The sequence below is a fragment of the Ambystoma mexicanum genome, chromosome 10 (assembly GCF_040938575.1).
Source record: "Ambystoma mexicanum isolate Mex_15411 chromosome 10, UKY_AmexF1_1, whole genome shotgun sequence".
NCBI lineage: Eukaryota > Metazoa > Chordata > Amphibia > Caudata > Ambystomatidae > Ambystoma > Ambystoma mexicanum.
In genome coordinates, this window is record NC_090932.1 from 451,331,360 (window position 1) to 451,357,673 (window position 26,314).

Consider the following 26,314-nt stretch of genomic DNA (forward strand, 5'->3'; position numbering starts at 1 on the left):
TGGTGTCGACAACTTAGTTTTCTTTGTAGTTTTAAAAGTGCACAGGTTTTGGTAGCCTAGATCAGCATTTGGATAAGATTTTTGAGGACAGCGTTGATGTTGAATGATGAGTGTGAAGTGGATGCAGAGGTGATGGAGACTTTTTTCCGAGTGACCAACGGCATGTTTTGAAGGCGCAACAGGACACCTTGCTTGTTTTGTTCACAACCGTGATGGATGTGCTGTGTCTGCGGCACATATGGTGATGTGGTGACACCACTCCAGTTGTCGAGGTGGAAGGCAGTTGACTCCTGGGGTTGCAGTAAATACCAGGTTGAAAGTGTTACCTTTCCTGGTGTGTGGCCTGTGATGAGCAGTGTGAAGTTGAGGTTGTTCAGGAGACTGAAGAGCGATTCCTTTATTTGCTTGGTCGCCGGGGGTTCCTGGTAGAATTAAGTTCTCAGAGAAAGATGTAAATGGAGGGATTGATGACTGCTATTGTGCCAATGTATGTGATGCCTCAGGAAAATAAATATATGTTGGCCTGGGGCGGGTGTTTACCAGGTTATAGTGGCAGGTCAGGAGTTTCATGGATGTGTGTGAAAAGATTTCCTTGGCGGTGTACATCCACCTTGTGCATGACAGTGAGGCCCACTTGTGTCTTGTCAAAGATGGCATAGAAAAAGACTCTGAGTCTGAGAGAGGGTTTTTGTTAACAATTTCTTTGTGGTCCCTAGGGCCATCCCTATAGCTCTCTCATCTACCATGGAGTCACCTCCCTAGCCTAGTCATCCGTATCCCCAGTTATTGAACAATAACGCCTACTGTCTAAGCAGTGGCCTTATGCTAGAGAAGTCTCCCTAAAATGCCAGCTAGCTAAGCTCCCTCAGGGACTTTCTATCTGTCCCTACTCTACTCTACTCTGTTTTTATTCTGTTGGGGTCTGGGATTGCGCCTTTTTCTGTTGGATTCAGGCTGCTTCACCCACACCAGCACTCCACACTGCCACCTGGTCCTCCCACTGCTCTGCTGTCCTCCTGGTGTTTCACTCCTCCTAGCTTTCACCTCCACACTTTGATGTTACTTTTCCCCCCACCCCACCTTACCGTCCCTCCGCTTTACCACTAGTCTGGCCTCTCTGCTCCCCAACTCCTAGTACTATTCTCCTCCTCCCACTACTACACTCATCCTCCCACTACTACTCTCCTAATACACTCCTCCTTCCACCGCTACCAGTTGCTTCCCACCACTACTCCCCTCCTTCTACTACTAACATTCTCCTCCTACTACTATTCCCCTCCTTCCACTATTACCACTCGTACCCCACTAATAACACTCTCCTCCCACCACTACACAAACACCATTCTTTCACCCTGTATCAGTCAATTCACATTCATTCCTTACACTAATCTCTACTCATTCATCTGACAGACTCACACTGCAGAGCCACTATCACTTCTAAGTCAAACTCTGGGATTGTGCCTTGCACTTTCTGTTGGATTCAGGCTGTTTCACTTCTTCCTTTTTACTCCCACTACTCCACACTTCCACTTGCTTCTCCCATCACACTGGTGTTTCACTCCTCTTGGCTCTTGCTGCAACACTTTGATGTTACTTTCCCTGCTGCCACACTTAACTATTCATGCGCTCCCCTACCACCCCAGGGTCCCCACTTCTGCTCCCCTCCTCTCACTACTACTCTCCTCCTGCAACTGCTTCTCTCCTCTCACCGCTAATCTCCTTCTACCACTACTACCCTCCTCCTCCTATGACCACTTTCCTCGCATTATTGCTCTCCTCACACTATTACCACTGTCGTCCTTCTATTACCCCTCTCCTCCCATCACCGTACAAACACCCTCCTTTCACCCTGTACCAGTCACTTCACACTTACTCCTTACACTAATCTCTCTATTCATTTGTCTCACAGACACGCACACTCATACTGCAGAACCACTATCACTCCTAAACCAATACCTCACCTTCTCCATGAATCTCCTCCAGAAGCCACTGCTGCCTTCTTCCTCCTGCTGTTCTCTTGATATCCTCCACCTCAACCTTTGACCTCACCCGGAAAACCCACACTTCCTGTCCCCTGCTTCAGTAGCCCTCCAATTGTGAGGATTGGCCACCATCCCTAACCAATCTGGCCCTTTCTTCCCTTCCTAGGGCCTGTATGTGCAGGAAAAGGTTTGAAAAAGGGGATAAAACTCACCTGCTTCTGCCATGCGGGTTCACCCTCCTCGAACATAGTTCACTGTCCAGTCTGTGTTCTGTGTTTCCTTTCGGTCAGTGTCTCCCGGTAAGTTTGGGGAATGAGAATTCCTTTTCTCTGGTTTGTCCCTGGTGCGTTAGTGGGGTTGCTCTTAAGGTTGTGAGCTCTCCAGCACTGGCTGCTAGTTTTGCTCTGTAGGACTATGTCCTGGGGCTGAGCGTTGCTGCAGCGATTCTCTCTCCCGCCTGTTGGCAGCTGTGCCATGCGGTGTCTCCGTGCAGAGACTGTGCCCTACTGCAGCAACGTTCTCTTTCTTGCTGAAAGGTTTGCAGCGTTGGATCTCTGCACTGCGACTGTCCAATGTTACCATCTCTTTCTCTCCCTCTCTCGCTCTCTCCCCTGCCAGTGTGCAGAAGAGGGCAGGCTGTTGTGCGTGTGTAGCTTCTTGTCGCTTAGCTTCTGCAAATGAAGAAAGGTAAGGTTGGAGTTAAGGCCTTGTACGCACACAGGATGGCACATGGCAAAGAGTTAAGACTTAGTTCAAACGTAGACCCCCTCCAACCCCCAGCTGCCTTCTCTCTCAGGGCTGGGGCTGGCTCTATGGGAGGCCTCTCCATACAGTCTTCTGTCTATGATTGATGTGTTGCAATGGGTGAACACAAGGACATTGAGGATGGGGAAGGAGGTGGTGCTGAGCATGTTTCTGTTCTAAAGAATATGTCAAGTTTTAGTATGATGATGAGATGTGTCTAATACTCCAGCACGTGTGTTAATGAACAGAAGTTTGCATGAGTTTTTGAGTGGGTCCAGGGTCATGTTTCTGCAGGACACGTTTCTCGCCCTCCCCACACCTGCTACTGACCCACCCCCTTGTTTCTGTTTTTCTAGTTCCTATCCAAGACACTCCCCTGACTTGCATCAGAACGTGTATTGTGCACTTCTGTGCAGGGATAGGGTGAGTGTCCTTTCACAGTGGTCTACCCCTTGACCTCTGTCCTTTTGATTTTTTCCTTATGGTGGACACTCGCGGAGCCCTCATTTTTTTTCTTCTTTTGGGTGGTAGTAGCGTGTTCTGTGAAATCGTAGCTGTAAACAAAAATACCTGCCCCCTTGGAGGGGATGTTGACGAGATTGTGTGGGTTACTATCATATTGTATTCTTGTTGAAAGCTATATCCACCTGGGGGCACTGCTGTGTGCATATGTGTGTGTGCAGGGGGTTAGAAGACAGTGCATTGGTTTGATGTATATGCTTACCTGTGTCAAGGTGACCATAGGTTCTGGTCATTAGGTCATCCTAGGCCCTTAGAGGCTCAAACATGAGTCATCAGAGTTTTCATCTGCTCTTCCCTTCTGATGCCTGGGCAAGAACACATCTTGTGGTTTCTAGATGAGGCCGTGGAGGAGAAGAAGAGTGGGAACAGAAGAGAGAAGCATGATTGGCTGGTGCAGTGACCAAGGGAATAGCCACATGACTTTGCTCTGACCTTCCTACCGGGCACCCACGGGGAGAAGGCATAGAGGCACAATGAACAGCTAGTTGTGGATCGATAAGCCAAAAAGAAGGGTGGGGGAACAAGAGTGAAGCTGGATTGGATGGTATTAGTTAGATGAAGGGGTAGTTTGCTTGAACTGCCTGGTTGCTCCCTAATGGGCACCTATGGGAGAGAAGGCAGTGGCATACTATAAGTAGCTATGTCCACGCTAAAGCCCATTCAACTGTTTCTACTCGCCATGAGATTGGAAGCAACTCCCATTTCAATAGCCTCCCAGAGCCAGCCCTAAGCATAGGCGTTCTGTGCCATTGCCCAGGGCCCCACGCTCATGACAGCCCAGCAGGCACCAGCTTTCATGTGCATACCAGCTAATACAGATTGTTTTTTAGAGGGGCTGCGCTGCTTCCATGAATGAGGCTCTTTCGTTTTTGCCTGTCATGGTGAGGCCATGTTGTCAACATCTTTCCACCTTTGACACTCTCGAGACAAATGCTTCCTGCCCAGAAGACACTGCACAACAGGTCCTAATGGGGCCTCACAAATACTTCATTCCTTATCACTCTCTTTGACAATTGCAATATGTCACACAAATAAGTTTTAATCTATCTCCCTTATTTTCACATATTCTTGTTTGACACACCAAAAACCTATTCTTTGTAGAATGTCACATTTTACTCACATTACATATGAAACACACCTTGGTTAAACAATGAAACACAACCATGTTTACTTTTTTCACCCGTTATCTTTTGTACATTCTCAAAACAGACCGGCCATTTTTAGCCATCTGCTGAATTTTGTAGCCTCTGCTTTTCTGGCCCTGGATTGTCCACCGGGGTGCAGATCCCTCACCCAGGGCCATGGACAGAATCTACAGGAACCTGCCAAACCCATCCACCAGACAAGCAGGACAGGAAGGGGCACAATGCAACGTGCAAATAAACTTCAAGTTAAAACGGGAGATGAGCTATATCCTGAGTCCTTAGCTTCTTCCTTCAGTGTATTATATGACATTGGGGTGGCTCCGGCAGTCAGCCACCACTTTCCACTGCATGTGGTCTTGTGGTGCTTTCCTTGGTGGAAGGGATCTACTACAGAGTGGAATATGGGGTTTATCCACAGACCTGGTCCCTGTGGTATCTTCTGGGTGGCCCGATCCACCATGTTGGCCACCCAATCATCCTCACGTGGCCTGAGCCATACACATGTATTGAAGGCTGCCTGTCACCCACGTGGGGCCGCCTTCACATTGACGCACAAAACACTAATCTTCTTTGGTGGCCCTATGCGCAAGGTGCTGCTAATTACACCGCCATGCCACATAGCACCTGTGTTATTTTTCACGGCCCATGCACGGGGGGGGCTGCCGCATTCACCCTTGTGCAGCAGGGCGCATTTGGTATTCTTCAGCTGCGCCCATCTTTTGGGCAGGATCGCCCATACCACTGCTGTGCCCCATTGGCATGTTGTTTCTTCAGGCAACGGACCCCTTGTCATGGGAATGTGCCGTCATCACTGCTGCGCTCCGACATGTAGCAGACCTGCAGACCACCCCATGTCTTCTAGTGTGCAGGTGTGGCACAAAGGGGCTGGCCGCCGCACTTTCTGAAGCACCGGACGTCATGCTGGAGCTCCATTACCCTTCACCCAGTGTCATGATTCGCCATTTCAGCCCCTTCTTGACTACATGGTCCATAAGGCATTGCTACACTCCCTCTAAGGCACACTCAACATGGCCGACGTTAATGCGCGAGTACCGCGCTAGCTTTTCCAGGAGTTCACCAGTCCCTTGAAAAAGGACATGCCCCTGCGGCACTTTGCGTCTCAACGCTAGACTTCCGAACTTCGGAAAGTGTGTTCGTATTTTCTTGTGCTCTTACCCTCTGTCCAGGATCTTAGAACTTCTATTTCTTAGTATCCTTCAGCGCTCCCCCTTATCGAGGGCCTTCGCCCGAAGCGCTCGCTTCTTCCATTAATTCCCCTAGTTCCTTCCTGGTCTCCCTCCTTCCGGGACCTTAGTTACCTGCGCTCCCTCCTGGAATTGAACGCAGACTCCCTCTGTCTGAAATATCTACACGCTGGCGACGGAGGATTCACGCCCGAGTCCTTACAAGTCCCAAGCTGTCCGGAAGAAGGAAAAGAACCAGTCCAAGACTTTGAAAGACAAACAGGTGAGATTTCAGGCAAAGTGTGACACCCAGTCTGTAAGGATGTGGGCAGCCCTGGACTTAAGCTTCACTGCCCGTCCTCATCGAGCAAGGCGGACATCACAGCAGTTTCTTCATTACCCAGCCTGATGAGGGTGGTGTGGTCGCTGGGTTCAATTTCACCTCCCAGGCCTGGGAGGTCTTATGGGCCTGCACTGTCTGGTCCCCCTTTCCGAGTCTGCACCACTTGGTCCAGGCCATCCACGCATGCATCTTTGTCCAGGTGCCCCCATGAATCTTTGCTGTTAGGCCTGTCTGGTCTGGCCCATGGGCTGGCCAACTGCCCGTACAGCCCTGTGAGTGTCCGGGCTGCTGCACGTCATGCAGCCTTGGCCAATGGGAGATGCTGGGCTGCAATCAGACATATGGCCCAGTCCCTGGATGATTTTGAACCCTGGGAGGCTACTTTGGAGAGCCAACAGCTACCTCTTCTTGCCCAACTCTCAACAGTCTCCTTTCAATGGTTCTTCTTTACAATGTTCTCTCTCATGCCCAGCCCACTGCTGGGCAGGGGATGTTTTGTCTTTTTTCTTTTCTCTTCCACATATTATTGTGTCTTGTATTTTCCGTCATTTAAAATTCACTTCTGTGGTCATGTAATCATCACTTGGTGTTGTAACATCAAAAAATAGATTGTTTTCACATACCCGCTTAGTACACCCCCAAACCACTTTATAGGACCTAACAATATAACTTCACTAGATAAATATAAAAATAAACCAAAAAGGAATCCACACACAAGCAGAAAAAAATATTCCTCTGCAAAACCTTCTAAAGCATATGCCGTGAATACCATTAAAAAGTGAAAAATGTAGAAAACACATAGGGGGTCATTACGACCCTGGCTGTAGGGGGTTAACAGGGCTGATAGAGCAGCCAGCCCCGTTAACCCCCTACCGCCTCATTACAAGGTCTGCTCGCGGGACCCGCTAAAGACGCCTGGTAAAACCAGAAGTCCTTAGCGGGTCCTGCGAGCGGTCCTGCTTGCTAAAAACAGGCCTGTCATTAACGGGCCCATTGTTAGCAAGCTCCCCATTCCGATGGAGCCCTATGGGGGCTCAAATGGGAATGGGGATGCACAAGGTATGGGTTCCCTGAATGGGGAAATACCGGGCCCTCCAAGGTCGGAATGGCCCGGTATATCCCCATTCAGGGAACCCGGACCTGGTACCCTGTATGGGGGTAGCAATACCACAAATAGCGGCATGGCTACCTCCATAGTAGTAATGACCCCCATAGTAAAAGTTGTCATTTAAAAAGGCACATCACCCACAAATAAACAAGATTAAAAAAACGTAAACATACTTCACAAATAAAAATGCAGTTAATACTGTTCTCACACAAAAAAGAGATTTCCAGATAAAATCACCAAATTAAAAACATTCTGATAGAATACTTGTTGGATGCAATGTTTGAGGTGCCTTCATGACATCAGACAAATGTACCCAATACCGTGATTCTTTCACTTTGACCGCAAGCAGAGTAGCATAGATGACGGTGTAGGTCAGTTGTACTGAGGCTCACTCCACCTGCAGACAGAGTTCTTAAAGTACACAATGTGCCTCATTACAACTGTTGCGGTAAGGCAACAACAGTGCCGATAGTGCTACCTGCGCCAATGTTGCCATGCCGCAACATTACGAGTTTGCTCACAGGTGCCGCTCTGGACGCCTGGCCTGGCTGTTGTCGCTTTCTTCCGTCTGACGTGGACCAATCTTTTGATAAAGGACTTTTTTAACTGAGTCAAATACGAATTAAACTCATCCCCCAAAATTGTCACAGCCCTGTGTGCATCAGATGCGCTACGCACAGGAAACAACGGCGTGTGCACGTCTCCCCATTACTATTTCATGGGGGGGAGGTGATGGTCCTTGCAGGGCTGAGTCCTCAAACTAAACAGAGCCAGAGGACGGAAGTGCACCCAGTTCTTTTTCAGGGTAGCACAGAGCTTAGACAACTTAGATTTCAATACACTGTTCATCCTTTCTACAACACTGTTGGTCTGGGGATGATAAATGGAACACATCTTGTGTTTAATTCCCAAAAGAGGTGCAATTTCCTTGAACAGCTCATTGAAGTGGATGCCATTATCACTTTTAAGTGTCTCGCACACACCCCATCAGGGGAACACTTCACTCACCAAAAACCTTGTGGATCGATTTCAACCGCCTCATTTCACAGTGAGAAAGGACATACCGCAACTATGAGGTAACAAAAAGTATTACATCTCTCACCCATATCTGCAAAGTCTATGTGGAGGTTTCGAAAAGGGCCAATTGGGAGAGACAATGTTCTTCTCAAAGTTTTTAACATCTGACCAGTACCGTATATCTGCCAAACTACAATTGGATGTAAACATGGACAACAATTCCTGAATATTGGGGCACACCAATCTTCTTGTAAATCTGCAGCAATATGCTGCTTGGACACGTTGGTTGGGTAATTAAGTTGATCGAACACCACCAGGGCCAAATCTTGGACCATTGTTCAGATGGATTTCTAAACTCTTGACCTGGTGGACAGGAGTTTAGGAGGGCACCCTAGTTTAGTGGAACAGGGGAACCTTCTGGACTTTCATCTGAGCAGCCACAGCACCTTCTGCACTGTCATCTAAGGGACAATCTGTGATCTGGTTTTCCTGCCACTTCATGATCTTTTGTATGATCTCAGCATTTGTGCCAGAGGCTGACAAGTCTCTTTCGAAATCAGATCTTTCTTAATGTTTCCGATTTGGAAGCACTTAAAGTTATGTTCGCAATAGTTTCCATGCTATAAGTGAGGCAGCCTTATGCTCAAAGTACAGCAGTGCGTTAACAACGTGCAGTTGTGCGTAAAGTGAAATGTGGTTCTCTTCAGGGAGCTGTTCAGGAAAGGGGTTGAGGTGATGAAGAATAAAGCCCTACTCCCCGAGGAGGGTCTACACTTGCAGATAGAGCAACTTTAGGAGTTTGGGAAGAGCGAGCGCAGGCTAGCCCAGCCAAGGTGAGTATCTTTTAAGGGATTCTCGTGTGTAAAAACAAATGGATGTGCCAGGGGGCCACTGGTAAGTGATGAGGGTACTCACTGTAACGCTCACCTGGTATCCACGGGGACGTCACTCAGCCTGTTCAGACCTCTTACGACCTCAAACCCTTCCCTGGAGGCTATTCGACTGGAGACTGGGTCTGAAACACAGGATTGGTAGAGTTTAACTCCCTATTGTCTCTGTGTGCTTGAACCCCCTCCCCGGGGTCCAACCCTTCCCTTTGATCGACAGCTCACCTTGTTTTCTTGGATAGTGTGATCTCCATCCTGCTTTCAGCGCAGGGGTGCGTTGATTGATGCGGGCTCGTTGCTGCCTAGTTACTTCACTGGCAAGAGTCCGACAGGTAAGTATAATGAGTCTTTTGAACAGTTCTCTAACTTCATTCCTTTGTCTTTTAGGTGCTGCAACGTTTTCAGCATGGATGCCGGTTTTGAAGTACAAATGCGGTGGGTAAGCGCGGTATGCAGCGCCTCCAGATGTTTCCACGCTAACCTGGAGTGTGTTTTTCCTCTTGCAGATGGATGAGAAGTTCCAGAGACAGAGTTCCCCCAGAGAAGCTGGGATTCAGGTAAGCGATTGAAGCTTGTACACTATTTAAAAATAAGCGAAGATTTGCAGAATGCTTAATAATGCCTTTTTTCTGTTCTTTTCCCTTTTCCTTAGGAAGCAGCATGCCGGGATGGGAATGACACCGCCGAAGATGCCCGCAGAACAGAAGGAGCGATGAATGATGGGCAGAAGCGCCGCAAGGTAAGGCTGTTCCTAACGGTGTTCTTGTTCTTGCAGGAGCTGGGCGCAGAAGAAAGATGCAGACCTACTGGAGACCGCTCCGAACACGGTGAGTGTCACGCTGCAGGTGCAGAAAACGCAAAGCATGTTTCTCAGCCGGGTTGTGGCTTAAATAGTCTCTGGGTATCCCAGGTGTCTCTGGGCTGAACCACACCCAAAAGACTAGAACGCACATGCAGTTGGGAGTGAGTGAATCTGGTGCCATAAACGCCCAGTCTGACTCAAAATGGGTCTTTGGAGGGATGGAGAAGCCCTTGAGGGCCATGTAGGTGATTGTGGCCTGGCTCCAGCCTGACATCTTGGAGGGCTGGGGACATGAGGGGCAGGAATCCTGACACTCACCGACCCTCGACACAGTCCAGACCAAACTTTGCCAGCCTAGTCCACTTCGCTAGTAGGTTTCACCCCTGCAGTTATAGTACGCTCTGGCTCTCAGTGGCTGTGGAAAAGGACGATTGTCCATGGCATGACAGTAGCCTTTTCTCAGCTCTCGAAGAAAGGAGAAGGATAGTTCCAGTGCAGCACAACTCAGGACACAGTGGGGCGGGTCTGCAGGCACTTACAGCGACAGTCACCACAGCAGGGCGACACAGGGACTGCAATGGCATGGTGCACTCACATAAATCGCAACCCAGAGGAGCTAGGAGGGCCCTGGACCACAAGTAAACAATGCCCAAAGTCTCAGGTTTCAACTCTGCTGGCAACACTCCTGTGCAATGCCCCGGGGTCGAGGTGGTCAGTTCGCTGCATGGCCCAGGAACAATTCTGAAGAGGCTCTTTGCGAGGGTAAGCAGGAGATGCTGAGAGTGGTTGGTCCCACTACTCCAAATGGTTGAAGCTCCCTTGCAGGCCTTCTTGGTTCGATGCAAAAGCAGGGGTCCAATGGGACAACAGCGGGATCAGGGTGCCAAACCTTCGAGCACATTTCCGGCGGTTCCACCAGTCTGCTCTTTCGTTCAGGATACTTGGCTCCTGCTGTAGTTCGGTGTGAACTTCAGGTGATCAACCTGGAATGGATGCAGAGCGCCTTCTAATGATAACAATAATAACATCTTATTATTTTTATTTTCAACTTTGACGAGTGTGGGCTGTGACGGGCATGGATCAATCGATCCAACTGGGCTGCATGCTGCACTGGGGCCCTATCTGCTCTACGGAATATCTTATTCTCTTATCCAATATTCGTTTTGTGCTCAAATCTCAGATAACCAATGTAAGATATGTTATATTGTATGCATGCCAGGCATGGGCCAATCATGGCCCACGGTGGTTCCAGTCATTCAGGCCTACCAGAGATACTGGCACCAGAAGTGTGGATTGGGACCAGACACCCCCAACCCTCTTCCTGGGCACTAACACACGTGAAATGCAGGAGCCTGTGAAAGATGCGGTTTTCGCAGGAGGCTGCATGCCCAAATAAGGAATACCCAGGTCTCTCGACCTGGGGGAAGGCAAAGGGATAAAATGGCCAAAGGACAGAACAAAAGACTTTGTGGCATGGCCATTTTCGGCACTGGCCACAGTCTTGTGGCCAAATGCGGTAAACGCGGTATGGTCCATAAAAACAAAGTAAAAATACTTTAAAGGTAAACTGCTGCCACCAGTTAATCCTAGGCACACTTGTACAAACACCAACAAAATCCTTAGAGGGTGGCTAGGGCCATAAAACAAAAGGACCCCTATGCGCGGTATTGTAAGGTACTTGGCAAATAGATAAAAAGTTACAAAGAAATGGCAACATAGTCAAAGACTAAGGGAAACATAGTTTCCCAATACTGACAGATATTCCTGACTTCAGGATGTGTCAGTTTCCCCATGACAAATGAGTGAAAGCCAAGAGGAGTGCAGCTGAAGGCTGTGCTCCACTGGTAAAAGTCAGGTTAGGCAAGCCAAACAAAAGCAACAAGTTTGGGGGTTCACAAATAGAGGGAAAATTGCACCTACAGGAAATCTTTCCTAACAGGCATTACCACCTTTCCTGTACTAGTCTCTCTCTACACTAAATCCGTTTGTGACTGCACACATCCCTTCTTTGCCGCAACAACTTCTCACTTTGCGGCGCCTGACCTTGTATCTTAATATTTTCAGTGACAAGAAGTGCAGTTTTTGGAACTTGCAACTGCAAGTGCATTTTCACAAGCGGTGGATGGTCAGGAATATCTGGTACTGGCAAATGCGTGGCCGGCTCTGATGCTGTGTCTTCTGCTTCATTCCCGAGGGAAGTCTGCACCACTGGTGTGGTTGGCACACTTGACAACTGACGGGCATGGATCAATTGATCCAACAGGGCTGCATGCTGCACTGGGGACCTATCTGCTCTATGGAATCATCTCCTCATCCATCTCAACAACCCTGAATGAACGGTGGTAGTAACATAAGCTGCATCTGAGTAAATCGTCACTCACCACCCCTACACTGCCTCAAGTGCTTCAATAAGAGCAATCAATTTTGCTTCCTGTGATGAATAGTGATCTGGTAATCTCTGCTGCACAAAAACCTTGTGCTCCCCATCAACTAATCACACCACTGCTGCCCCAGTATGTAGCTGGCCTGTCGCCTGGTCAATAGTTTAGGACCTGTTAACAACAAAAAACCTCTCCATCTTCTAAAGTCTAGTCACGTGCCTTGGGAATGTCATCCTCAGGACCCTCATATGCAACACAGTCATGCACTTTGTTATCATCATGATAGGCTCATCCAGAAAGGTGGCCAGATTTACTGTTTTACAGTGAACAATATGAATAGATGGGCTTGATGGAATCACTTCATATGCGGAAGCTCTTTGCATTGTCAGGGTGAATTTGGGCCTTTCCAGTATTGCAAATACTGTGTGTTCGGGTATACAACATCAATGAACACCCCATAACAATAGTGGCAGACTTCCCAATGGCAGAGTAGCAGCAGCCAGCACGTGTTCGCACGGAAACTGTCCTTGCATGACAGAGTCCAGCCTGCCACAGTAATATGCCAGGTCTTTGTGACCCATAGTGCTGTGTTGCGTCAAAAGCACAGTCATCATCTGGCCATTTGAATGTGAAAAAGAGAAAACCTCTTAGTGTAATCCAGAGTTGACAGTATGTGGGCAGTGGAGATGACATGTTTAAGTTCCTGAAACTGTTAACCATCTCATCAGTTCAAATAATTGTATTTTTCATCCTCAGTACTTCTTTAAGTTCCTTTAACAAGGGTTGAGTATATGACGTGTAGTCAAACATCCATGCTCTGCAGTAATTCCACAGACCCAGAAATGTTTTCACATCTTTAACCATCAGTGGCTGGGGGATAGCACACACTGCTGCTGCACTTTCTGAAGTCACTGTGTTACCGTTTACTGAAATCAATTTACCCACATACAACACCTCCTACCCACAATTCTGCAACTTTGCTCTGTCCACCTTATATCCTTTGTCAGCCAACAATTGTAACAAACCAATAAAGTCTTCCCTGCACTGCTCTTTGGTAGTACTGCAAACCAATAAGTCATCCAAATATTGAATTGTGGTGCTAGGAACATCAGTATTTCCTAAGTCCTCATGTAAAACTCCGTTAAAGATACTCAGACTCTCGGTACCCTTGAGGAAGCCTAGTATGTTGAAATCGGCTCCCGGCAAATGTAAACGCTGTAAGATATTGTGAGGCTGGATGCAAGGGTACTGAGAAAATGGCATTCTTCAAATCCACCACAGTAAAATTGTCAGGTTCTGTTTCCTATTTTATGTATGTGTGGTTTGGGAGAAAGTTAGTATGTGGGTTGAGAGTGTTAGAAGCTTTTTCTTATGAAATTGGTTTGGCCTTAACTTTCCTTTGCAGAGTATAGAGAAGTTCCCTGGTCAAGATGGAGGTTCTCAGCAAGCACCCTGATTGGCTGGCTATGACAGAAGGGCAGACAATGGGCATTCTAAACTGCCTTTCATCGTCATCGGCCCAGCTGGAAGGACATGTTTCTTGGAGCTCTTGAACATAAGGCCTAACTGGGCTTTAGGTAACCAGGAGAAAGAAGTTCCAGTGTTCTTGGAGACAGGAGGAGTCTACTGGTTCTCAGGCGAACGCAGAAAGCTAAGTGAAAACTATTTGTATTGGGAATTCCTAGAGAAAAGAAAAGAAAGTGAACATTTCTAATAGTAAATAACATTCAGTACTCTATTTGTGAGTTTATCCGCAAGATTAAGTTGGTGTAAGGCATTAACCAGTCTAGTTCTGGGTTGGCTGGTACAACGTTAGTTTTCTTCATGCTACGAATGAACGTTATGTGTGAGAGGGATGGCCTGCTCCGTGCGACGTGTGGTTGCTAGGCAACGTTCCCACTCGGAGCAGGCGATTGTTCCCCTCTGAAGCATTCAAGCAGTGAAATGTAAATAGTTCTCTGACGGCAATGGAATCAATTACAGTATGCGCAGGTGAATGCTGATGCACGTCGGAGTCTGTGTTGTTCGGTTCCCAAAGAACTTAGTTTGTATTTACTCTACACAGAGCGCGGTAACCGAACATTTCAAGAATGATACCTGTTAGTGTGGGTTCGAGCGGGGCGTCGCTGCAACAGCCTTCTCGGGAAACTCCTCTTCCGTGCGCACTAGCGCGGTGACCAAACAGCGGACTCTTGGAGACTTGTTAAGTGCATGCGCGGTGACAGGCAGACTTCTACTAGGAGACTTGCACGCGTTACGCGGTGACTCTTATCACTAACCATTTGACTTTCAGTGCTCAAGCGTGACTGGCTGAAATAAGGGGCAATGTTAGGAAAGCATGGACAATGTTTTAGCAGCTAAAATGGAAAACTAAGGCTTTAATTGAAAGCTGTAAGAAGAAGAGAAGGAGCAATTCAGGAGATACATACCCCAGGGTTACAAAACTGTTTGTACAAAAACTCTAGTAGAGTGTGTGTAAATAAAAGGGGATTTACTTAAAGGTAAAATTCATATTGAGAGGAACAAAGGAAAGCAGAACTTGAGTTCCAGAACAATTGAACGGTTTGGAGTACATCATTGCGGCAGCCTGCCAAGGGAATCCCATTGAGTTGTCTTAACAACATGAGAAATCTTCCTCTAAAAGAGGCAGCAGGATTGAAGCAATGTTGCTGTAGCTTCTAATCTTCAGGGGAGAGTCTTCTCTAAAAAAAATGATTTCCTCTGGGCAGTTTTCAGAGGAGTGTCCGGTATGATATTAAGTCACACCAACATTTTTGGTTAATTATAAGGGTAAGTCATAATTGTGCAAGTGTTTAATGAGACATGTTATTTCCTTCTTCTATCCCTCCTGCAGATCATTGAGAAGTCAATGGAGAGGATCTGGCTTTTTCTTATTTTATCCACTTTCCCCCAGGAGAGTACCGTGCTTAGTTGTAGTGAATAGGGTTCCTGCGCTACTTTCTGGGGGATTGTCGGGGTTCAGCAGCTTCTGCGGACCAAGAGATTTGGACTCAGCCTGACAAAAATGTGTTGCCTCAACAGATGTAATACACAATATTGTAGCAGGATTTGGGACCACTGGAAATTCGCTATATCATTTAGGGGGCGCAAATCCTGAATCCTTCTCCAACTAGCCCCCTTCGATTTCTTTACAGGGTTTTTAGCCATGTTACATGGTGAATTGGATGGTACTGTAATACCCTGATGCAAAAGGGCCATTGTTGTATCATAAATACCTTCCTCTGCTGCCTTTGATAATTGTTTAACACTGGGCAAGAGAGTGCCAGGTTTCAGTTTAATGTGTATTGGCGCAAAACTTTGTAAAAGCCCTACATCATGCAGGTTGCTCTTCCACAACTTATCAGCCACCCAAGACAAATTTTCTGAGGCAAAAGAGGGGCCATTCTCCAACAGTAACATGGAACAGGCTACGTGTCTGTTTTGCATCATTATCTCACAAGGGACACACATTTCCAATATTATCTCTCCTTCGTTTTCTTTTTTCTCAAAAAGGTCCTCACCTGAAACGTCTTTCATAGGTATGGTAGGATCAATACAGAAAAATGTGCGCCACTCCCCTTTATAAGAATCAACTGCTATCAACACAATCCTGTCCTTTGACACTAAAACTCCTTCTATGTTAAGCATGATAATTGTTCCTGCCGCTACTTCTTGAGGTTGGGCTGGCCTAAACAAGAATTTAGAAGGTACCCGCAAATATTGATTAGCCACTTGCGGAACTGTCCTGAGGCGTATTGTGATGCCGTAGATGAACACGTCAGGGGCTTCTGGTATTCCTCTTACTGCAGATTCAATACCAAATGCGTGTATGGTCAACATTACCCTCACAGTACAGATACCGGGCATTGAACACAAATGCCCCTTTCAGTGAACAAAATAGTCAGGTTGAGTTTACTTAAAATATCCTACCCAACAAGCTAATCAGCGTTGCAGTAGAGTACAACAAGGGGGCCTACATCTCTCTGCCACCCACCTTAATGGGTAATTTTTTCATGAAGGGAACCGATTGAATTGCCCCAGAAAAGATCTGCATACCCATGACTCCGCCTGACAAAGAGAATGCTCCCTCACTGATGCATCATTTGGTTGCAGCTATGTCCACCATAAAAAATGAATGGTTTGTTACCTTTCTCCACGCCCACCAAGGGTTCCTCTTCTGGGTCGGCGGAGACTGATAGTACTGGGCATGCTAAGGCTCTTTGTGGGCTGTCCTAGTCTGGATATGTGTTAGTCACTTGAAAAACAAATGGGTTCCCTCCAACCACTGTGGCCCCTGATAATACGTCACTATGCCATTTGGCACAATGGTACTGTTCGATATCTGAGAACCTTGCTGTTGTCCTATATGCACTGAATAAGGTGGCCTATTACTGAAACCTGGAGCTGGCAACTGTGGAAAAGATGGTGGGGGACCAGGCAGGGCAACAAGCAATGACGAACCATAAGAAACTGCTGGAGATAGCTATCCATATTGCAGGGGGCATGGGGCCTGACCTCTCTGGGGATAGGGATACATCTGTTGCTGGAGGTATGTAAACAATTGCCTACTTCTTCTCCTCCTCAAGGTCTCATTCCTCCAAAACCTCCTCGACCCCCCTGAGACCCTGAAAATCCCCCTCTGCCTTAGTGAAACCTCCCTGGAAACCTTCCTTGATACTGGGGCTGGTACCCACCTGCCCAATCAGTGTCACCTCCTCACGCAGGTGCCGGTCACACATCAGCCTGAACCGCCCGAAACTCTGTCGAACTTTCTGTCTGCACAGACGCTACAACCCACTCCAACGCACCCTTTGCTAACTTCTTTTGAACCAGTTTCACTTCCTCCCTTTGCGCTTGCTGCGCTACTCCCTTCTCCTTTCAACCATTTACAGTGATGTATAATTATAGACTGAATTTCCACGCAGCCCTTTGCCTCGATCCACACTATCTTGTCAAGTACCTTCTGTAGCTCCTTCGGAAGCCCCCTTTTCACTACGTAGTAAAAGTATGGAATCACTCGATCCAAAGAATCGCCTGTTTCTGCTCTCCAAATCTCTTGTATATGCAATATATATTGAGCATCATCCTCTGCATGATCGACTGGTGGTGTGGCGTATCCGGATATATGCATTGTATCGCTGCCCACACTTTGGTCCTAATATCATTAAAATGCGTCCCATTGTGACTATCATTACCCAACTTCACAGCCGGGACCCAGCTTTGGCCCGTGCCATCAGCCTGATTTCCTAGTATCGATACAAACAGGCTTTTCAGATCCCCCACAGCCAAAGTGGCACCAGCAGTTTGCTTCTCAAAAGCATATATCCACTTACCGGCACCAGGAGTGAGAGACAGGAGTGCCTTCATAAGATTATTTGCATCCATATGGGCACACACTATATACTGTGCTCTTCCCGGTCACTTGTGTAGTAAGGGGAACTGGACCCCTACCTTCTTCACTACTTTGTTTTTTCCCCTGCACCGACCTCTTAACCACTGCCATACGCCTGTATCTATTGCATAGTCTAGGTCCCCACAAGCATTCTACTCGTGGAGAGATCACAGGTGACTGCTTCTCTTCTTCCAGCTCATCTACAGTGTCCCAATCCTCTTCTCCCCTCGCGTGCGGTCATATTCATCATCTGACCACACTGCATCGTAGTCCCTACTCTCCTCCTGCCTCCTCCTCTCTCCTTCTCTATGTACACATCCTTAATAGCTGTGCTATCTATTCAAGAAAAAAAAATGTCCCCGCTCTCCATTCATCGGTTCCTACAGGTGCACACTGTCCATCTCGCATCTCTAACTTCAATCGTACCAATTCGCCTTACACCTTCCTTAGTGCATCTACCAACTCTTTCTGTGGTTTCGTATCTGTCACACCCCAGGAGTATCACACAACTCCTTCCTAGTCATGGAACCCAAATGCAGTTGACCCCTCCCACCTTGGTTGGCACAGGCTCCTGATTTCGTATATACAGGCACCTCGAGGCAGCCAATGGGGGGGAAGAGGGTTAGGGAGAGGCTGTGGATAGGTTGGGGTGTTAGGGTCACAGGAATGAGGTTTAGGAATCTTGAAATGGGACAGGAATAGGGAACATAGGGAAAGGCATAACTTGTTCAACATACACTTGTACAACCAGTCAAACACCTCTATGAAACTCCTCTACCTAGCCAGTACCCTTCTTGATTAGGATATAGCCTCCTACTCCTGAATTCCTATTCTCCCTCTGAATCAGCAGCAAACATAAGCACATACAGCGTTATTGATGGCCATAGATAACTGCAGCGACGTACAACATCATAGACAATAGGCACAAGCAACAAACATGGATCTTGCCACTGTGTGGTATTCCCATTGGAGTGATTCAAACCCCTCCTGTCAGGTCATCAGGTGTAGGTCAAATCATAATACTGCCTTTAACATAAATGACTTGAAGCTGACATAAATGTAACAAATAGCAAGCAGCCACAAACAAACCTAGCGTTACTCCGCTTTTCATGAATAATGTTTCCCCAACATTCTACTGTTCTGAGCGCTATGGTTCCTCATGTCGCGGTATGCCCAGCATGAGTTTGTGAGACTACTGCTGAGGAAACACATGTGCAGTCCTTTGCGGCACGTATTCCACCCTTATCAGTGTGCGAGGGATAATGTTTTGTGAACTACACACAGTGCGAACCGCACCCAAGAAATGACGGTATGCACCCTAGAATCACATCCATATTCATAGAAACACTTAACTGAGGCCTGGGGAGGTCGCTGGTACCTCCCCAGGCAATGCGTTCTCCCGCGTTGGACAGACACACCGCCGTGATTTGCTCCGTGCCCTGATGAGGGACGGAGTGCTGCTGGGACTCGCCACCTCACCGCCTGGCCCGGGTCCTTCATGAGCCTCCAAGTGAATGTCTGCACACCTGCTCTCCTCCGGCCCGCGCCTACCACGCCAACAATCACCAACAGGCAGCACAGAGCGGGCAGTGTCTTAAGTAGCGTGAATGAGCCGGCACACCTGCTCCCCTCCGGCCCAACTGAAACCAGAAGCTCATGGGAAATGTAGTCTTTCACTCGCTTTTGCACAGAAACACTCTCCTGAGCTGCTTTGCAGCCTGCGCAGATCCTTTTTCCTTACAGTATCAGTTCTGTCTTTTACTTTAACCATTGCGGCGGCAGGCGCTAGAGGGTCAGGGAGATTGTGACATTGGGTCGATGTGGGTGGTGGGGGAGCTGTGGTGGGCAAGGGAATATCCGAGCGGTCTATTTATCCTGACGCGGCGCGCATGGGGTAAGACCCCAACGGCCGACAATGAACTGTCTCGGTGGGGGCTGGAAGGGCACTCGGAACAGTAGATGCAGTAATTATCTGAGTGTAACCAGATGACCAACTCACCCATCGTTTTAAGGGATTCTATAGACCCATCTTTCAAATCCTCCACCATTTTCCATAACTCTTAATACCTCCTTTCTATTTTTGAATTATTTTCTCTTTATATTTAACCACATCAAATGTAGACATATGACTTCATTTTTCTCTTTTATTTGTCCCCTGTACTGGCAATGGCTTAAACATTCCTCCTTTTGTTTCAGCCAACCATTCGTTTAGATACTTGAACATGTGTTCTCGATACAAAGGAAGGGCCTTGCACATATACTCCAATGGGGTTGCCGGCTCCATCATAGCCACCTCTCTACTACTATTTTACGATGTTATCAATACCCTTTTCCCCCACCCAACAACTGTACCCCTCCACAATACTCCTTTCCCACCACCCCGGTTGCTACCCTCCCACAGTCAACACCCACCCTTCGCCTCAATACTTGCTCCCTTTCACACTTCCCAGACACACGCATCCATTCACTTCTCACAAACGTCCTACTACATAACACAATAGGCCCTCCCTCGGCTTCTGTTAATCGTTACGAAAATCACCGACAACAAAACTCACAATATAAATCTGCTTTACATTCCAACACCCCCTTTTACATTGGGTGAGGAGATCCCAGGCCCATAGAGGACTCTACCACAACTACTTCTCGTTCTCACACGCCCCTTACACTTGGCGCAGAAATCCCAGACCCACTAAATATACAGGTTCTCTATCCGTTTCTCTTTTCCTTTGTTACAAAGAGTCCCATTACACCACAGTGATACAAAACTTAAATTATATACAACACCAAGTACATTTCCAACCTATCATTACAACCCTCTCCCGCCAAACACGTATACACATTCTTCATCACACACTTTACCACTCACACTCCCTTCGCATACCCCACTTGTTATTCTCCGAAGAAGGTGCACTTACATCTACGCGTTCACCCGAAGTCTTCCATCAAGGGGTCCCATTAATGACCTGAACAATCCGGGAACAGCACCCCGCTCCAAAGAACAGACGGGAATTCTGATAACACAGCTCCTGTAAACCTCTTGATGGAGCGCACAAAGGGGACTGATCGCTGCAGGTGTGTGGGGCCCCTCGGGATGTGCGGCCAAGAATCCTCCATCTTCGCAGGGAATTCTGGGATCACGTCAGGGTCACCAATAATGTAGGGTAACTCCACAACAACCAGAAATTCTGATTACCTGGGCCCTATTTGCCATCAGAAAAACTCTGAAGGCTACTCACTGTTTGAATTGCTGTATGGGTGATATGTATGCCTTGAGACATTTTAGATATTTTGAAAGAGACCTGCAAAGAAAGAGAAGAAGCCATCCTACCCATTTCCAAACAGCACAAAAATGTTAATCCCATATGAAGGCAGTAAGGGAAATTGTCAAACAATAGTTATGCCAAGAGCCTGTCACAAAAATCCCTCATTTCAATTGGGAATTAATTCTGCAGACAGATGCTTCTAAAGTCAGAATAGGAGCCGTGCTGTCACCAGAACATGATGGCTTAGAACATCGAGTCCTATACACTAGCCAGAAAATATTTCCCAGAGAACAGGCATGCGCGACAGTGGAACTTGAAGCTTTAGCCATCAAATGGGCAATCCTGAACTGACGATTCTACCTTATTGGAAGGAGATTCTGGCTTGTGACTGACAATTCTTCCGTAACCTGGACGAGTTTGAGAAAAGATTCTAACGTCCGAAGGAGATGGTTTTTAGATCTACAACCATTTTGTTTCTCAGTTGAACATCAAAATGGGAAAAAACAAGGCAATGTGGATTTTGTAAGTCGTTTCTCACTTCCAAATCAAGGAGGAGCCTCTCATTTAATGGGAGAGGTATGTGACGAATCCAGACAATTCGTCCCTTCTCCCCAGAGGTGAGCCACCCCCTTTGACACCAAGGAGGCGAGCATGCCATGCAAGACCCTCCATAGGGATCTGGGCAAGTGGGACCTCACTGTGAGTCACTCCCCTCTTGGGTTCAAGGACACCCATTCCAGAATGGAGCTTTCCGTCCAAACCACCTTGTCTGCATATTTGAATATGGAAAAGACTTGTATAGCTCCTGCAACCACAGAATTTGCAAAGATCCTTCTTTACTACTCTTTGCTGCAGGTAATGCTGAATACAACTTGAATGCCATGATCAACAAAGGACACCATCCAAATTGTTTCTGAGACGTGTATAAAAGGAAGACGGATTGTAAAGGAAAGGGAGAATCCTACGGGGGTAGTTGGACCGATATGCAGGGTAGAGCCTCCGCAGTATTGACGTCCTGTAGGGGCAGAGCCACGCTAGGCCGCAGAGCCAGCAGAAGCATGAAGGGCGAGCGAAACGCTAACCGAATGCCTATGGGTCAGCATTGTATCAGACCTAGAAGCCCAGGTCGGAACAGGAGGGAGACAGAAAGACACCCGTCTCATCCGGTGGCGTGACCAAGAGGGACATGTGGTGGCCCGGGGGGCCAGTTACCGATGCCGCGACCAGACCGTTTTGAGGGAGCTTGGATACCCAAGATCTGTGCACATCGGACTGTAGCTACAGAGATACTTAGCCACGGGGAAAGCCAACAAGTTTTTGGGAGCCTTAGAAACCCGATGGAAGACATACCACTATAAGGTAAAAGCATTGCGAATAATATCTGGGGTACACATCCAGGTTATGATAGCCTGAGAAATGCAAGCGTGCAAACATAAAAGGGGGAGTGAGAGTAATACAAACGTTGGAAAAAATCACTGGAAAAGCTATTCAGGTTATGGAAGCCTGAGAAACACAAGTGTAAAAACTCTATGAAAAGGGGACTGAGAAAAGTACTAACACCATGAATAATGGCTGGAAAGGCTATTGTGGTTATGGGAGCCTGAGAAACCCAAGTATGCAACGAACATATGAAAGGGGGAAAGCAGGAGATATCAATAATTGAACTAAGGCTAAGAAAGCCAGAAATATTACACACCTTTGAATAACCAAGGTGGCCCACCACCCTATCCAAAATAACTTGTGTGAAAGAATAGAAGCTGTCTGAGGACTACACGACTTTCGGGAGTTCCAGCGCATCGAAGAAAGAAAGGACAGACATTTTTCTTTTGTCTGTGTGTGTCCTCGAGCTATCCTGGGCTAATAGAATTGTTTGCATCAAGAAACAAGTTTCTTTATTAAAAGGAGAGACTGCAAAACCTAATTTGGTATCAAGTCTGGAAATAACTCCTGCTAGGGAAAAGGACCTTTGGAAGACAGAAAAAAAGTTGGTCAAGTGTTAAACTGGGACAAGCAGAAGCATTGCTGAGGCTATTGTAGAATCCTTCCCTTTTCATTCTCTTAGTCAAGTGTTTTCTATAGTTGTTCCGGCCAGTTACCTGGATAGGATTCGGACTAAACAGTTGTAATATGGACTTTAGCATCCACCATTAGTTTTTGTATTGTGAGGCAGGGAATTTCCCTCATAGAAATAGGGTAAGTTAGGTGTTTGATTCCTTGTCTTTTTAATAAAACCCTTGAAACGTGACTCACAATCGTCTGAGTCCTTCTTCTGGTTCGCCACAATGATCAAAGGGTATTTCTAATATTCAACACCCAAGTGCAGATGACTGATAAAGTGGCACACTACGGAATCTGTTCGACGCGTAAGTGGCCAGATTTACACCAGGCCGATTCTGAATAACCCATTATCAACTTGAAACCTGGCACTGGGCGCAGTGTCCATATTCCTTTCAAATAAGTGGCCACACTTATTACTATTTTGTGTTGAATTTCAGAATAATGAGTTGTTTAGTTCAATACAAGCATTTGCCAATTCCTTTGTGTTTTTAAAGCAACCTGAGCTTAGTTATCTATGTTACAACAGCATTTATCACAGCAGAGAATGGGTGACCCAGATTCACTAAAGTTTTGGTCCGAAGTTGAAATCTATGTTATCAATAAAGTTTGACTTTTCATTCCAGTCTCCGCCCACCAACAGTGAGGTTTGTGATCTTAACTTGCCACTTTAGCTTATCAACTTTAGGAAGGAGACAAGGCTCGAGCGATTAGGCTCCTCCTGAGGTAAACAAGGATATTAGCACATAGTGGTAATAGCAATATAACTTTTGAAGTTATGCTGGTGAAGTAAAAAAACGTTTGTTTAATAGTGACCACAGCAAATACAAAACATGTATTAGTGAATTAAATGTGGCTTTATAATGTGATATTTAAATGACAAGGTTGTCTTCATAGGGTGAACATTTAAATTATAGACTGGGATGAACTGTGCGCATTTTCAGTCCCTTCTCCCCAGGGGTGAGCCTTTACATTTGAGGCTAGGGAGGTGATCCCGCTATACAATATTCTCACTAAAGGTGGTGGTGGCAAGCAGCCTCAGAGGGAGAGACTCCCCTCTTCGGAACAAGGACTCCCCGTTCGTTCCGCAGAGAAACTCCCTAAAGCCCTCTCTCTTGAACCAACAGTAGAATAAAGGCTTTAGAAAAACACAGCAGACAAAGAACACTGTTTGTTATTTTGCCATAAGATCCAAGATCCCACTGTATAAATATCGGGTCAAACTACTGTGAAGAAGAAGAGTGAGAAAGTAATATCGATCACTCAGTGGTTGGAAACCAGCAATACTGTGATGGACAGAAATGAGCAATTAATGGAGAGTGATCAACTGGAATAAAAGGCGAGAAGGACCACTGTCAGAAGGAACAGAAACCTGGGAGTTTCAAATCAGTAGTGTTGTGGAAGCTGACCGAGACCGGGAGATCCTCAGCAGGGAGGATACAGCCAGCTGGCATGTGCAAGAACCACCAAGAGAGCTGAGGACCGAGGGTAGCATGGGAGGAAAACCCCAAGAGAGAGATCCAGTCATGAGCTGTGGCATGACCCGTGATAGTTGGACTGTGCAGTGCAGGAACAACGCTGAGACTTTTGTAACGCTGGTACTGTGGAGCCGCGGACAAGAACCAGAGAGAGTTGGAGGGAAAGCAGAAGCCATCTTGCATGCAGTCCCAGTGACGCCAACCCATGTGAAAAAAGGCAACGGGAATGGTGGGTCACGCGGGAGGGAAAATGGGTATAACGAGTACTAGCATCCTACTCGTCCCAGTGATACAAGAAAGAATCGAGAGAGTGAAAGCCATCACGGGACCACCTTACAAGTCCTAGTGATATGAGAAAGAAACAAGGGAGTGAAACCCATCACAAGACATATCCTACTCATCCCAGTGATACAAGAAAGAACTGAGAGAGTGAGCCTCATTCCAGGACTCATCCTACTCGTCCCAGTGATATGAGAAAGAGCAGAGAAAGTGAAATTTATTATGAGACTTATCCTACTCATCCCAGTGATACAAAAGAGAACCAAGAGAGTGAGCATAATTACGGGACTCGTCTTACTTGTCTCATTAATATCAAAAGGGACCAAGAAGATAAGAATAATTATTGGGTCTATTATACTTGCACCAAAGAGAAAATCAGTAAACCAGAGGAGAATCCTGATATCAGATATCTTCCTCAGGAGGAGCTAAAGAACCATAGGAATACGAAGAACAGGAACAACGTAAAGAGGGATTCTTTTTCCCCAGAGATAACAGAGAAAATGAGACTTTTAGAGACACTTGAGAAAAGCACAATAAGAGAAATTCAAAGGCCAAGAACAAAGAGGAGGATAAATTTACAAAGAGAAGAGAATGGTGAACCAAAGCCTTGAAAAAGTCCCCAAAAGGAATTGAATAAGCTAATGCAAGAGATGGCCAAAAACTATCTAAGAATTATGCATTCATGCTGGGGAAGCCTATCCAAGAGAAGGGAGCCATTCTCCTGGACTTTAGTTATGTTATCTTAGTGGTAGTGTCAGTGCAGCTTAGTTTTGGATGGAGGACAGTCTGTTTACTTTGGACCTCACAACAGACGACGAGTACCCTACTTTGTTTTTTAGGCCGGGAAATCCAAAAAATTGGGGATACTAAGGCCTTTTCGCTTATTATTTTAATAAAACATCTGCAAGAATGCCAACAACTGGTCTGTCTCCTTCAGGCCTACCACACAGACATTGGGTGAACATAGAACTAGACAGGATACAAAATCCAAAACTATCTCAAACTGTGTTAATCCCGCCCTCAGTACAATAACATATAGATTTTCTAACGTGTTGATTCAAATGCACCAAAATAAAGTCTTTATTACTTCATTAGTGAGGAGTTCACTCCTTTCTATTTTACAATAGACCTCCATGAAGAGATGGGCAAGCCCGGGTCCTCCAAGATCAATCTTGATCAAGAGATACCGGCACAGATGTGCATTCATTATTCAAATAAAGCACATACTCTCTTATCAAGAGCCATTTGCAGAAGTTTTAGTTGATACATAAACATCGTCCTGGCAAGGCAAACAAGGTTACATAAATACATGCTAAGTCTGCAGAAAGCTAGCATGCAAGTAAAATACTGCTTCATTGAGCCAAGTTGTGATACTTCATTCTAGTAGCGAGCATGTATGATTTGAAAATTGCGCCTCTCTAATTATTCCAGGCTGGTGCACTGCATATAAGGCCTCGTTGTCTTAAATATTTTGTCACATCTCCCATCTGAATTCGCTTACAATTGAATTTCAGTCTATGTTCTTTAAAGGAGTCATTACATAAAATTGCATTTTTCCTCCATAGGAATCCAACTCTGAGGCCAGTGACCACTGGCCTCACACTTCTAAATACTTTGGATTATCAATTCAGAAAGAACATACATTTCCTGTGAGGTCTTCATTAGTAAAATATTTTCATGAACTTTCAAGGTATTAACAGTCTTCTCCAAAACTTTAAAAACACATTTGATC